The sequence below is a fragment of the Mesoplodon densirostris genome, chromosome 5, assembly GCF_025265405.1.
Source record: "Mesoplodon densirostris isolate mMesDen1 chromosome 5, mMesDen1 primary haplotype, whole genome shotgun sequence".
In the NCBI taxonomy this organism is placed as follows: Eukaryota; Metazoa; Chordata; class Mammalia; order Artiodactyla; family Ziphiidae; genus Mesoplodon; species Mesoplodon densirostris.
In genome coordinates, this window is record NC_082665.1 from 61,210,224 (window position 1) to 61,225,987 (window position 15,764).

Consider the following 15,764-nt stretch of genomic DNA (forward strand, 5'->3'; position numbering starts at 1 on the left):
TTTTTTCAGATTCCATATATATGCATTAGCATACGGTATTTGTTTTTCTCTTTCTGACTTACTTCACTCTGTATGACAGAGTCTAGGTCCATCCACCTCACTACAAATAACTCAATTTTGTTTCTTTTTATGGCTGAGTAATATTCCATTGTATATATGTGCCACCTCTTCTTTACCCATTCATCTGTCGATGGACACTTGCGTTGCTTCCATGTCCTGGCTATTGTAAACAGAGCTGCAATGAATATTGTGGTACATGACTCTTTTTGAATTATGATTTTCTCAGGGTATATTCCCAGTAGTGGGATTGCTGGTCATATGGTAGCTCTATTTTTAGTTTTTTAAGGAAACTCCATACTGTTTTCCATAGGGACTGTATCAATTTACATTTCCTTCAACAGTGCAGGAGGGTTCCCTTTTCACCACACCCTTTCCAGCATTTATTGTTTCTAGATTTTTTGATAATGGCTATTCTGACCAGCGTGAGATGATACCACATTGTAGTTTTGATTTGCGTTTCTCTAATAATTAGTGACGTTGAGAATCTTTTCATGTGCCTCTTGGCCACCTGTACTTCTTCTTTGGAGAAATATCTATTTAGGTCTTCCACCCATGTTTTGATTGGGTTATTTGTTTTTTTGATATTGAGCTGCATGAGCTGTTTGTATATTTTGGAGATTAATCCTTTGTCTGTTGATTCATTTGCAAATATTTTCTCCCATTCTGAGGGTTGTCTTTCTGTCTTCTTTGTAGTTTCCTTTGCTTTGCAAAAGCTTTTACGTTTCACGAGGTCCCATTTGTTTATTTTTGTTTTTATTTCCATTACTCTAGGAGGTGGATCAAAAAAGATCTTGCTGTGATTTATGTCAAAGAATGTTCTTCCTATGTTTTCCTCCAAGAGTTTTATAGTGTCTGGTCTTACATTTAGGTCTCTAATCCATTTTGAGATTATTTTCGTGTATGGTGTTAGGTAGTGTTCTAATTTCATTCTTTTACGTGTAGCTGTCCAGTTTTCCCAGCACCACTTATTGAAGAGACTGTCTTTTCTCCATTGTATATCCTTGCCTCCTTTGTCATAGATTAATTGACCATAGGTGCGTGGGTTTATCTCTGGGCTTTCTATCCTGTTCCATTGATCTATATTTCTTTTTTTGTGCCAGTACCATATTGTCTTGATTACTGTAGCTTTGTAGTATAGTCTGATGTCAGGGAGTCTTATTCCTCCAGCTCCATTTTTTCCCCTCAAGACTGCTTTGGCTATTCAGGGTCTTCATACAAATTTTAAGATTTTTTTCTAGTTCTGTAAAAAATGCCACTTGTAATTTGATAGGGATTGCACTGAATCTGTAGATTGCTTTGGGTAGTATAGACATTTTCACAGTATTGATTCTTCCAATCCAAGAACATGGTATATCTTTCCATCTGTTTGTGTCATGTTTGATTTCTTTCATCAGTGTCTTATAGTTTTCTGTGTACAGGTCTTTTATCTCCTTAGGTAGGTTTATTCCTAGGTATTTTATTCTTTTTGTTGCAGTGGTGAATGGGATTGTTTCCCTAATTTCTCCTTCTGAGCTTTCGTTGTTAGTGTATAGGAATGCAAGAGATTTCTGTGCATTAATTTTGTATCCTGCAACTTTACCAAATTCATTGATTAGCTCTAGTAGTTTTCTGGTGGCATTTTTAGGATTAGGTATGTATAGTATTATGTCACCTGCAAACAGTGACAGTTTTACTTCTTCTTTTCCAATTTGTATTCCTTTTATTTCGTTTTCTTCTCTGATTGCTGTGGCTAGGACTTCCAAAACTATGTTGAATAGTAGTGGTGAGAGTGGACATCCTTGTCTTGTTCCTGATCTTAGAGGAAATGCTTTCAGTTTTTCACCATTGAGAATGATGTTTGCTGTGGGTTTGTTGTATATGGCCTTTATTATGTTGAGGTAGGTTCCCTCCATGCCCACTTTCTGGAGAGTTTTTATCATAAATGAGTGTTGAATTTTATCAAAAGCTTTTTCTGCATCTATTGAGATGATCGTATGGTTTTTATTCCCTAACTTGTTAATGTAGTGTATCACATTGATTGATTTGTGTATATTGAAGAATCCTTACATCCCTGGGATAAATCCCATTTGATCATGGTGTATGATCCTTTTAATGTGTTGTTGGATTCTATTTACTAGTATTTTGTTCAGGATTTTTGCATCTATGTTCATAAGTGATATTGGTCTGTAATTTTCTTTTTTTGTAATGTCTTTTTCTGGTTTTGGTATCAGGGTGATGGTGGCTTCGTAGAATGGATTTGGAATTGTTTTTCCCTCTGCAATTTTTTGGAAGAGTTTGAGAAAGATCCGTGTTAGCTCTTCTCTAAATGTTTGATAGAATTTGCCTGTGAAGCCATCTAGTCCTGGACTTTTGTTTGCGGGAAGATTTTTAATTATGGTTTCAATTTCATTACTTGTGGTAGGTCTGTTTATATTTTCTAATTCTTCCTGGTTCAGTCTTGGAAAATTGTACCTTTCCAAGAATTTGTCCATTTCTTCATGGTTGTCCATTTTATTGGCATATAGTTGTTTGTAGTAGACTCTTATAATCCTTTGTATTTCTGTGGTGTCAGTTGTGATTTCTCCTTTTTTATTTCTAATTTTATTGATCTGCATCCTCTCCCTTTTTATTTTGATGAGTCTGGCTAAGGATTTATCAGTTTTGTTTATCCAGACTTCACATTCTGCGACATGTTCTCAGTAGCTTGAAATCACCACAGTGGGAGTATTTACGTCACTGACATTGACTGAGGCTACAGACCTAGGACTTTTTTATTGGCAATCTGTTGTTAATCATTTACTGTCATGCAACTGCAGAAATCTAACCTGTGCTCCCAGTCAGAGGCCTGTGTGCCTCTGGGCCTAGAAACTTGTAGTGGAAGCACATTCTTGATTTCTTCAAAGCTGATGTCTCCAAAGTAATTTGCACAACATGAATCACTGGAGTGCATAAAGAAGATCTCAAATTCGTTATTTAAATATTTTTACTGCATAGCTACTTTTTTTTCTATTCTCAATTTTTGTTGTATAACATATAAATATATTACTACGGCCATATGTGTACACACTTTATGTGAATATACACATTTGGGAGGTCACTCCTTAAATTAAAAAAAAACTGATGGTGTGCAGCATAAAAAAGAAAACATGGAGACCATGGTTTTAGGGTAAAAGAAAAGGGAATTAGTTCTAAGAAATTCAGACATGGTGATTCAGGAGCAGTGTTTGTGTGTGTGTTGGGAAGGGTGGTGTTAGAAGTTAGGGGTGAAAATAAAAGGTGGAAAGGGTGGCCTCATTGCTGTTTTAGGGTGAGGTATTGAATTAATATGCAAGAAGGAAGGTTGGTCTGTGCAGTGATCAAAGTGGTGAGACGGGTTTTTCCTCCAAGATCTGGAAGGAGAGTACTTGCAGGTGGACGTCACAAATGCTGAGTCACCTGGAGGCTTGTTACAGCAGAGACAGCTACCCCCAAACCCCCACCCCTGGGATTGGGATTCAGTAGGTTTGGGATGGAACATGGTGATTTTCATTCTTCCAAGTTTTTAAGTGATGTGATACTGCTTGGCCAGACTCACACTTTGGAAACCAGTGATTTAAAGAAGAGTTTAAGGATGAAAGGGGTATTGCTGATGATGTCCGTGAGACCCAGAGAACAGAATGGGAGACTTTGGGGTGGGTGAGGCCAGAAGGGTGGGAAACCACATCAGATTAGAGCCTTAAAGGGAGAAAATCCAGGTGATGAGCATTGACCTAGGAGGCTTGGACTTCTGATATTGGTTAACACAGGCAAGATTACAAGTCATGCTGGGCTTAGCCCTACATAAAACCTCCTCGTTGGCAGTGGTCTTTGGGGCAGATTGTAATGGTGAGGCGGGAGGTGGCTTGGCTTGTTGGAAGGTGGGGTGAGGTCTTACTGAGAGCCAGATAGAGCTAGGGAGAGCACACCTCACTTTTGACCCCTCTTTGCCCTCCAGGCAGAATTCTACATGCTCTTAGTTATTCGTTCCTCAGATCATGTCTCACTTTTTTTGAAGTTTTTTCTTGGACATTCTGGAAGGGTGACCTCCATTCCATAAGGCAAAGAGAATGTGTGTCTCTTTCGAGTGAGGATGATTATGGGGCCACAGTCTGACCCTCCCACTTACCCTCTGGCCCCACTGGAGGCACACTTTCCCTCACCACTGTTATAGGAGCATCAGGTATTTGTGTTTACACTTGACCTATTGGACCAAGGCTAGGTGCATCGACCCGGTGAGACCAGACAGGGACTTAGGAATCAATAGGTCCCTCTTTTACTGAGACTGCTATCATACCTTCCCTTGAGCCACAACAACATCCACCTCCATAACGTTTTGTTTTTCACAATATATGTTTGTAAGCATTCGTCTAAGCACGCGCGGTGTCCCACCATATCTCTGAGGTGTTGCTTAGGAGCACACGAATCTGGATACGTGGATTAACAGTGTCATTGCAACTCTGTCCAGGCATTGGCTGCATGCCAATGGTTGGTACTGCTTCTACATCTACTTTTATATTATTTCGATATATCTCCTTGCTCTGAGATGAGACATCTTTGCCTTCATTCACACAGCTACCGCTTTCACCTTTTACCTGATACAAATAACTATCCTATAAACCCACCTTTGTTCCTGTGTGTGAGTCATTTGCACCTATTACCTACCTTATAGTTTAAATTATTTGTGTTTGGGTATAAAACTTCGTTACTAGGTTGTAAACTCCTTGAGTAAACTTTTTCTTCTTCCTATCAACCATAATGTCTAGCACAGCAGTTTTGCAAAGTAAGTGCTCAATATCTGTTGATTGATTGACATGAAGAAATGTGTCAGGGCTGTTAGGTTTGTTGTGAGAGAGAATCAAGCAGCCTCAGTGCAGACCAGGAACTGCCTATCCAATATGAGGAATTTGGCTAAATTCTGAAAAGCTCCTTTAATTATTATGCCACTTAAAAATAATTATATATTTCCAACTGTATTTTTTCAGTTGTATGCATAATTATTATTATGCTGAACAGTATTTATACTTAAATGTTTGGTAGTTCATGTAAACGACTGAAATTAGTAATGTTTTACAGCTAAACCACATTCTTTTTTTTTTTTTTTTTTTTTTTCTGTATGCGGGCCTCTCACTGTTGTGGCCTCTCCCATTGTGGAGCACAGGCTCCGGACGCGCAGGCTTAGCAGCCATGGCTCACGGGCCCAGCTGCTCCGCGGTATGTGGGATCCTCCCGGACCGGGGCACAAACCCGTGTCCCCTGTATCGGCAGGCGGACTCTCAACCACTGCGCCACCACGGAAGCCCAAACCACATTCATTTTTAATTGTTCTTTTCTCACAGCCTTACTATTGACAATTTCTCTGATGCAATAGTCACTTGAATTCTAACCACCCTATCTCATGGGCAGATGGATTAAAACACAGAGGCCCTGAGTTCACTCCCATAACAGGCAGGGGTCTCCTTGTAAAGGGGTCTTGCCCCTGGGCTTTTCATCCTCATGTTCCCCCAAACTGCCTGCACATCCTGTCTGGCGCCCTGTTTCTCCCAGCTACACTTGAACATATCCTTGCATTTAATTTTGACTTTTTGCTATGAATTTTTAATTTACGGTGATGTAGAAAGATAAAAGTTAATTCCCATTGCCTAAATTTGACAATCAACATTTTGCCACCCTTTCTTCATTATTTAAGGATTTAAAAGTTACAGACATTAATACATTTCATGCTTAAAACTTTCAGCAGAAATCTCTAAAAAAAATTTCCTACATAACCACAATGTCATTGTTATACTGTGTTAGTTTATCAGGATTACTGTTACAAAATACCATAGACTGGGTGTCTAAAACAACAGAAATTTATTTTCTCACAGCTCTGGAGGCTGGAAGTCCAAAATTAAGGTGCCAGCAGGTTTGATTTCTTCTGAGGCCTCTCTCTTTGGCCTGCAGATGACCACTGTCTCACTGTGCCCTCACTTGGTTGTCTCTCTGTCTGTATCTCTGTCTCTCTGTCCAAATTTCCTCTTTTTATAAAAACAACAATCATATTGGATAAGGGCCCACCCTAAAGACTTCATTTTAACTAAATTAGCTCTTTAAAGACCTTATCTCCAAATACAGTTACATCCTGTGGTGCTGGAGATTAGGACTTCAACATAAGAATCTGGTGAGGTGGGGGGGGACACAATTCAGGTCATAATGCACACTTAACAAAACTAACTAGTTTATTAATATAATTAATGTACAATCCATATTTGATTTCTTACAACTGTCCCCCAAATGTCTTTGTTCAAAATAAGGGTCAGTCGGGCTTCCCTGGTGGCACAGTGGTTGAGAGTCCACCTGCCAATGCAGGGGACATGGATTCGTGCCCCGGTCCGGGAAGATCCCACTTGCCGCGGAGCGGCTGGGCCCGTGAGCCATGGCTGCTGAGCCTGCGCGTCCGGAGCCTGTGCTCCGCAACGGGAGAGGCCACAGCAGTGATAGGCCCGTGTACTGCAAAAAAATAAAAAAATAAGGGTCAATCAAGGACCATGATTTGCATTCAGCTGTTATGTCTCCTAAATTTATTTTAATCTAGAATAATCCTCTTCCCCTCTTTTTTCCCATGACATTGTCTGATTGAAGTAATTGTCCCACATTTTGCATTTTTCTCTGCTCTGTAGTTGGGGGTAATTTAACTTGTTCACCTATATGCCATACTGGGTTTCCCATAAGCTAGAAGTTAGGCCTGAAACCCTGCTTAGATTCAGGTTAAACATTTTGGGAATGAATATTTCATGGATGATATATACACTTAATATTGGGTCCAATTACGTGGCACAGTATGTCTGGCTGTTCAGATTTAAGTGGCATTTAGATTAGTCACTGGGATAAAGTGGGGACCGACTGATCCCTCCCTTGAGCAGTTATATTTTCCCCCTTGTGACCTGAAAGCAATCTGTGAGGCTGCCTTAGCACAATGGAACATCCACTTTGCCAACACATTTCACCTAATGGTTTTCGTTTCCATTGGTGATCCTTAACTAAACCAGTTATTTCATTAGGGTTGACAAAATTTATTCTCTATTTATTAGCTGGAATTATTCTGTAAAGAAGTGCTTTCCCTTATCAAGTGGGGCTATTTAGCTATCCTTAAATACAGTTTCAAATGGAAAGACAGGATAAATCCTTTTAACTTTAATTACCAATTTTTAGAACAAGAAGTTGGTGTAGTAATTGCTTCCAATAGTGACAAATGAGGCTTGTTTTGTTTAGAGTTTTCTGTTTCTGGAGTGTCATTTATAGATTTGTGGCCTCTAATATATCCTTACAGCTTTTTTTCTTTTTTACACTCTATTTGACCCAACTTTGGCCATTTGTGGCCCCTGCAAATTGGTCTGGTCTTTTTGACATGACCCCATGAATCTTTGAAAGAATGAGATGTCCCAGGCTTACCTTGTATATTCCTTGATCCAAACCTGGAGTCAATCATTTCTCTCAGAAGCCCTGGCCCCTCAAATGCAGAATGGTTTTAGAAAGCATTCTGCCTCTAGTGATACTCATTGCTACTGGAATATTGTTGTTTTGGGTCTCTTTCAATGGACCACACTAGACAATATATATATTCTTTTAATTCATGGCATTGTATTGATCAAATTCAAATTTAACATTACAGGGTTTTACTTACTTAATTGCATTTATACTTCTATCTATTTTCTCTTATACTGAAAAGCTTGGCTTCTAACAACATTAATGTAACAACTTTGTTGTTGTATCATTATTTCAGAATTATAGTACAATGGAATGACTGGAATATATGTTTTTTTATCCTAGAACATATCCCACTAAGTAAATACAAAGTGCTAAGTTTTAAACTCAGTTGATTATTTTCTTTGTGTTATTAACTTTAAGGTGATTGGATTAATTTTTCTTTTTGCCTTTGATTTTTAGGGATGGTTCTTCTTTTCCATTTTTATATAATATAAATCATTTGAATATGTAAAACAGTCACGTGTCTTAGAAGTTAAAAGTTATATTCCAAGAAGTTCCTCTTCCATCCCAATTCCCCCCTCCCTACCCCTTCTCCCATCACCTAACAGTAACCAAATTTTAAATTTAATTCTGATCAATTCTTACAGTGTTTCTTATTACAAATATGGGCAAATTTGTACTCATATTCTTACTCCCCTTTGTCCCTTTCTGCAAAGGTTGCATACTGTATACACTGTTTGGCTCCATGGTTTTTCATTAACAATGTCTCCTGGAGATCACTCCATATCAATACATTGGAATTGTTCTCATTCTTTTTATGGTTGCCCAGTTCTCCATTATATGGAGGTACCATAGTTTATTCAGTAAGGGGCTGGGTATCATAGTTTATACAGCCAGGAACCTATTGATAGACATTTGGATTGTTTCCTGTTTTTTGTTTTTGTTTTTGTTTTTTTTTTTGCTAGTGACTGATGTCTCAATGAATAACTTTGTGCACATGTCATTTTCTATTTGTACAGTTGTGTCCTTAGAATATATTTCTAGAAGCAGGATTCCTGGGCCAAAGGGTAAACACAGCTGTGATTGTGATAGATATTGACCAATTTTCCTGCAAAGGAGTTGTATCATTTTTTATTCCTAACAACAATATATGACACTTATTTCCCCACAGCCTTACCATTAGAATATATTGTTAAAATTTTGATTTTTGCCAATTTGTTGGGGGAGAAATTGTATCACAGTATAGTCTTAACATATCCCTCTCTCTCTTTATGACTGGAGTGAACTTTTCAAATGTTTAAGGGACATTTGTATTTCTTTTTCTATGAACTTTCAGTTCATGAATTTTGATCTTTTTCATATTGATTTCTAGAAATGCTTTATGTTAAGGAAATGAATCATTTGGTTGTGAAGTAAGTTCCAATATTCTTTCCTAGTTTGTCATTTATCTTTTGACCTTTATGATTTTTGAAATGCAAAAGCCTTTTTTTAACAAAAAAAAACCTTTATGTAATCAAATTCCTCACCAATTGTATTTATTGATTCCAGATTTTGAGTCACAGTTTAAAAGGTTTTCTAAGCTCTCAGGGCTTAAAGGAATTCACCCATGTTTTCTTTCAGTATTTGTAGGTTTCATTTAAAAGTATATTTGGATAGCTGATTCATTGGAGTAAAGTTTTCTTAATATGGCTTTTGCACATTTCTTGTTAAATTTATTTCTAAGTATTTTATTTTATTTTATTTTATTTTGCTGTTGCTGTAGATGGGAGTTCTTTTCCAAAATATTTTCTAACTGGTTAATGATTGTATGTAGGAGGACTGTTTATTTATATTAATTTTATATCCTGCCAATTTTACAGAATTCTATTGTTTATGATATTTTTCCCATTGATTCTCTTGTGTTTCCTATGTATATAAGCATGGTAATTAGAGATAGTTTTATATCCTTATTTCTAATTTTTACTCCTCTAACTGTTTCTCTTAATTGAATTGGCTAATACTTCTGATAAGTTGTTAACTAGTTGTGGTAATAGTGATCCTTTTTTTAAAAAAAAAAATAAATTTATTTATTTATTTATTTTTGGCTGCGTTGGGTCTTCATTGCTGCACGGGCTTTCTCTAGTTGAGACAAGCATGGGCTACTCTTCATTGCAGTGCACAGGTGTGGTGGCTTCCCTTGTTGTGGAGCACGGGCTCTAGGCACGCGGGCTTCAGTAGTTGTGGCACATGGGCTCAGTAGTTGTGGCTCATGGACTTAGTTGCTCTGCAGCATGTGGGATCTTCCTGGACCAGGGCTCGAACCCATGTACCCTGTACTGACAGGAGGATTCTTAGCCACTGCTCCACCAGCGAAGCCCCTATCATTCTTGTCTTATTCCCAACCCTAGTGGGAACACCTCTAGTGTTTTCCCATCAAAAGGGATGTTGGCTTCGGGGCTGGTGTGTGTGTGTGTGTGTGTGTGTGTGTGTGTGTGTGTGTAATTATGTTAAGAAAGAATTAATTTTTATTTTACTGAGTAGTTTTTTCTTTTTTCTGTCAGTCATAGGGATTGAATTTTCTTTTCAGTATCAGGAAATGACTGTATACTTTTTCTATATAGATCTTGTATTTAATATTAAAGGATTTCCTAGTATTGAATCATCCTTGTAATCCTGGAATAAACTCTACCTGGTCATTATGTATTTTGCTTAATTTGCTGTTGGCATCTCTGTGACGATATTTTATTAAGAATTTTCCCCTCAGGATCCCGGGGGAAGATGGCGGAAGAGTAAGACACGGAGATCTCCTTCCTCCCCACAGATACATCAGAAATTCATCTACACGTGGAACAACTCCTACAGAACACCTACTGAACGCTGACAGAAGACCTCAGACCCCCCAAAAGGCAAGAAACTCCCCACGTATCTGGGTAGGGCAAAAGAAAAAAGAATAAACAGAGACAAAAGGATAGGGATGGGACCTGCACCAGTGGGAGGGAACCGTGAAGGAGGAAAGATTTCCACACACTAGGAAGCCCCTTCACGAGCGGAGACTGCGGGTGGCAGAGGGGGAAAGCTTCGGAGCCGCGGAGGAGAGCACAGCAACAGGGGTGCGGAGGGCAAAGCGGAGAGATTCCCGCACAGAGGATCGGTGCCGACCAGCACTCACCAGCCCGAGAGGCTTGTCTGCTCGGCCGCCGGGGCCGGCGGGGGCTGGGAGCTGAGGCTCAGGTATCGGGTTTCAGTCGGAGTGCAGGGAGAGGACTGGGGCTGGCGGCGGGAAGAGAGCCTGAAGGGGTTAGTGCACCACGGCTAGCCAGGAGGGAGTCCGGGAAAAAGTCTGGAGCTGCCGAAGAGGCAAGAGGCTTTTTCTTCCCTTTTGTTTCCTGGTGCACGAGGAGAGGGGATTAAGAGCGCTGCTTAAAGGAGCTCCAGAGACGGGCGCGAACCGCGGCTAAAGGCGCGGACCCCGGAGACGGGCGTGGGACGCTGGGGCTGCTGCTGCCGCCGCCAAGAGGCCTGTGTGCGAGCGCAGGTCACTGTCCACGCCCCCTTTCCGGGGAGCCTGTGCAGCCCGCCACTGCCGAGGTCCTGGGATCCAGGGATGGCTTCCCCGGGAAAGCGCATGGAGTGCTTCGGGCTGGTGCAACGTCACGCCGGCCTCTGTCGCCACAGGGTCGCCCCGCACTCCATGCCCCTCCCTCCCCTCGGCCTGAGTGAGCCAGAGCCCCCGAATCAGCGGCTCCTTTAAACCCGTCCTCTCTGAGCAAAAAACAGACGCCCTCCGGCGACCTACACGGAGAGGCAGGACCAAATCCAAAGCTGAGACCCGGGAGCTGTGAGAACAAAGAAGAGAAAGGGAAATCTCTGTGCAGCCTCAGAAGCAGTGGATTAAAGCTCCACAGTCAACTTGATGTACCCTGCATCTGTGGAATACATGAATAGACAAAGAATCATCCCAAATTGAGGAGGTGGACTTTGAGAACAAGATTTAAGATTTTTTTTCCCGCTTTTCCTCTTTTTACAATGAATTATCCCAAATTGAGGAGGTGGACTTTGAGAGCAAATTTAAGACTTTTTCCCCTTTTCCTCTTTTTACAACGAATTATCCCAAATTGAGGAGGTGGACTTTGAGAGCAAGATTTATGATTTTTTCCCCCTTGTTCTCTTTTTTGTGAATGTGTATGTGTATGCTTCTGTGTGAGATTTTCTCTGTATAGCTTTGCTTCCACCAATTGTCCCAGGGTTGTATCCGTCCGTTTTTTTTTTAATTTTGTTTAAATAATTACTTTTTTATTTTAATAACCTACTATATTTTATCATACTTTATTCTATTTTACTTTATCTTCTCTTTTTCCTACCTTCCCTCCCTCCCTCCCTCCCCCCTCCTTTCTTTCTTTCTTTCTTTCTTTCCTTCCTCCCTCCCTCCCTCCATCCCTCCCTCCTGTCTTTCTTTCTTTCTTTCTTTCCTTCTTTCTTTCATTCTTTCCTGCCTCCCTCCCTCCCTTCTTTCTTCCTTTCTCTCTTTCTTTCTTTCCTTCCTCCCTCCCTCCTTTCTTTCTTTCTTCCTTCCTTTCTTTCCTTCTTTCTTTCTTTCTTCTACTAATTCTTTCTTTCTACTTTTTCTCCCTTTTATTCTGAGCTGGGTAGATGAAAGGCTCTTGGTGCTGCAGCCAGGAGTCAGTGCTGTGCCTCTGAAGTGGGAGAGCCAACTTCAGGACACGGGTCCACAAGAGACCTCCCAGCTCCACATAATATCAAGCAGCGAAAATCTCCCAGAGATCTCCATCTCAACACCAGCACCCAGCTTCACTCAACGACCAGCAAGCTACACTGCTGGTCACCCTATGCCAAGCAACTAGCAAGACAGGAACACAACGCCACCCATTAGCAGAGAGGCTGCCTAAAAACATAATAAGGCCACAGGCACCCCCAAACACACCACCAGACGTGGACCTGCCCACCAGAAAGACAAGATCCAGCCTCATCCACCAGAACACAGGCACTAGTCCCCTCCACCAGGAAGCCTACACAACCCACTGAAACAACCTTAGCCACTGGGGACAGACACCAAAAACAACGGGAACTACGAATCTGCAGCCTGCAAAAAGGAGACCCCAAACACAGTAACATAAGCAAAATGAGAAGACAGAAAAACACACAGCAGGTGAAGGAGCAAGATAAAAACCCACCAGACCTAACAAATGAAGAGGTAATAGGCAGTCTACCTGAAAAAGAATTCAGAATAATGATAATAAGATGATCAAAAATCTTGGAAATCGAATAGACAAAATGCAAGAAACAGTTAACAAGGACCTAGAAGAACTAAAGATGAATCAAGCATCGATTAAAAACACAATAAATGAAATGAAAAATACTCTAGATGGGATCAATAGCAGAATAACTGAGGCAGAAGGACGGATAAGTGACGTGGAAGATAAAATAGTGGAAATAACTGCTTCAGAGCAGAATAAAGAAAAAATAATGAAAAGAACTGAGGACAGTCTCAGAGACCTCTGGGACAACATTAAATGCACCAACATTCGAATTATAGGGGTTCCAGAAGAAGAAGAGAAAAAGAAAGGGACTGAGAAAATATTTGAAGAGATTATAGTTGAAAACTTCCCTAATATGGGAAAGGAAATAGTTAATCAAGTCCAGGAGGCACAGAGAGTCCCATACAGAATAAATCCAAGGAGAAATACGCCAAGACACATATTAATCAAACTGTCAAAAATTAAACACAAAGAAAACATATTAAAAGCAGCAAGGGAAAAATAACAAATAACACACAAGGGAATCCCCATCAGGTTAACAGCTGATCTCTCAGCAGAAACTCTACAAGCCAGAAGGGAGTGGCAGGACATAATTAAAGTGATGAAGGAGAAAAACCTGCAACCAAGATTACTCTACCCAGCAAGGATCTCATTCAGATTTGATGGAGAAATGAAAACATTTACAGAGAAGCAAAAGCTGAGAGAGTTCAGCACCACCAAACCAGCTTTACAACAAATGCTAAAGGAACTTCTCTAGGCAAGAAACACAACAGAAGGAAAAGACCTACAATAACAAACCCAAAACAATTAAGGAAATGGGAATAGGAACATACATATCAATAATTACCTTAAATGTAAATGGACTAAATGCTCCCACCAAAAGACACAGATTGGCTAAATGGATACAAAAACAAGACCCATATATATGCTGTCTACAAGAGACCCACTTCAGACCTAGAGACACATACAGACTGAAAGTAAGGGGATGGAAAAAGATATTCCATGCAAATGGAAACCAAAAGAAAGCTGGAGTAGCAATTCTCATATCAGACAAAATAGACTTTAAAATAAAGACTATTAGAAGCGACAAAGAAGGACACTACATAATGATCAAGGGATTGATCCAAGAAGAAGATATAATAATTGTAAATATTTATGCACCCAACACAGGAGCACCTCAATACATAAGGCAAATACTAACAGCCATAAAAGGGGAAATCGACAGTAACACACTCATAGTAGGGGACTTCAACACCCCACTTTCACCAATGGACAGATCATCCAAAATGAAAATAAATAAGGAAACACAAGCTTTAAATGATACATTAAACAAGATGGACTTAATTGATATTTATAGGACATTCCATCCAAAAACAACAGAATACACATTCTTCTCAAGTGCTCATGGAACATTCTCCAGGATAGATCATATCTAGGGTCACAAATCAAGCCTTGGTAAATATCAGAAAATTGAAATTGTATCAGGTATCTTTTCTGACCACATTGCTATGAGACTAGACATCAATTACAGGAAAATATCTGTAAAAAATACAAACACATGGAGGCTAAACAATACACTACTTAATAATGAAGGGATCACTGAAGAAATCAAAGAGGAAATAAAAAAATACCTAGAAACAAATGACAGTGGAGACACGATGATCCAAAACCTATGGGACGCAGCAAAAGCAGTTCTAAGGGGGAAAGTTTATAGCAATACAATCCCACCTTAAGAAAGAGGAAATATCTCGAGTAAAGAACCTGACCCTGCACCTAAGGCAATTAGAGAAAGAAGAACAAAAAAACCCCAAAGTTAGCAGAAGGAAAGAAATCATAAAGATCAGATCAGAAATAAATGAAAAAGAAATGAAGGAAACGATAGCAAAGATCAATAAAACTAAAAGCTGGTTCTTTGAGAAGATAAACAAAAGTGATAAACCATTAGCCAGACTCATCAAGAAAAAATGGGAGAAGACTCAAATCAATAGAATTAGAAATGAAAAAGGAGAAGTAACAACTGACACTGCAGAAATACAAAAGATCATGAGAGATTACTACAAGCAACTCTATGCCAATAAAATGGACAACCTGGAAGAAATGGACAAATTCTTAGAAATGCACAACCTGCCAAGACTGAATCAGGAAGAAATAGAAAATATGAATAGACCAATCACAAGCACTGAAATTGAAACTGTGATAAAAAATCTTCCAACAAACAAAAGCCCAGGACCAGATGGCTTCACAGGCGAATTCTATCAAACATTTAGAGAAGAGCTAACACCTATCCTTCTCAAACTCTTCCAAAATATAGCAGAGGGAGGAGCACTCCCAAACTCATTCTACGAGGCCACCATCACCTTGATACCAAAACTAGGCAAGGATGTCACAAAGAAAGAAAACTACAGGCCAATATCGCTGATGAACACAGATGCAAAAATCCTCAACAAAATACTAGCAAACAGAATCCAATAGCACATTAAAAGGATCATACACCATGATCAAGTGGGGTTTATTCCAGGAATGCAAGGATTCTTCAATATACGCAAATCAATCAACGTGATACACCATATTAATAAGTTGAAGGAGAAAAACCATATGATCATCTCAATAGATGCAGAGAAAGCTTTCGACAAAATTCAACACCCATTTATGATAAAAACCCTGCAGAAAGTAGGCATAGAGCGAACTTTCCTCAACATAATAAAGGCCATATATGACAAACCCACAGCCAACATTGTCCTCAATGGTGAAAAACTGAAACCATTTCCACTAAGATCAGGAACAAGACAAGGCTGCCCACTCTCACCACTCTTATTCAACCTAGTTTTGGAAGTTTTAGCCACAGCAATCAGAGAAGAAAAGGAAATAAAAGGAATCCAAATTGGAAAAGAAGAAGTAAAGCTGTCACTGTTTGCAGATGACATGATACTATACCTAGAGAATCCTAAAGATGCTACCAGAAAACCACTAGAGCTAATCAATGAATTT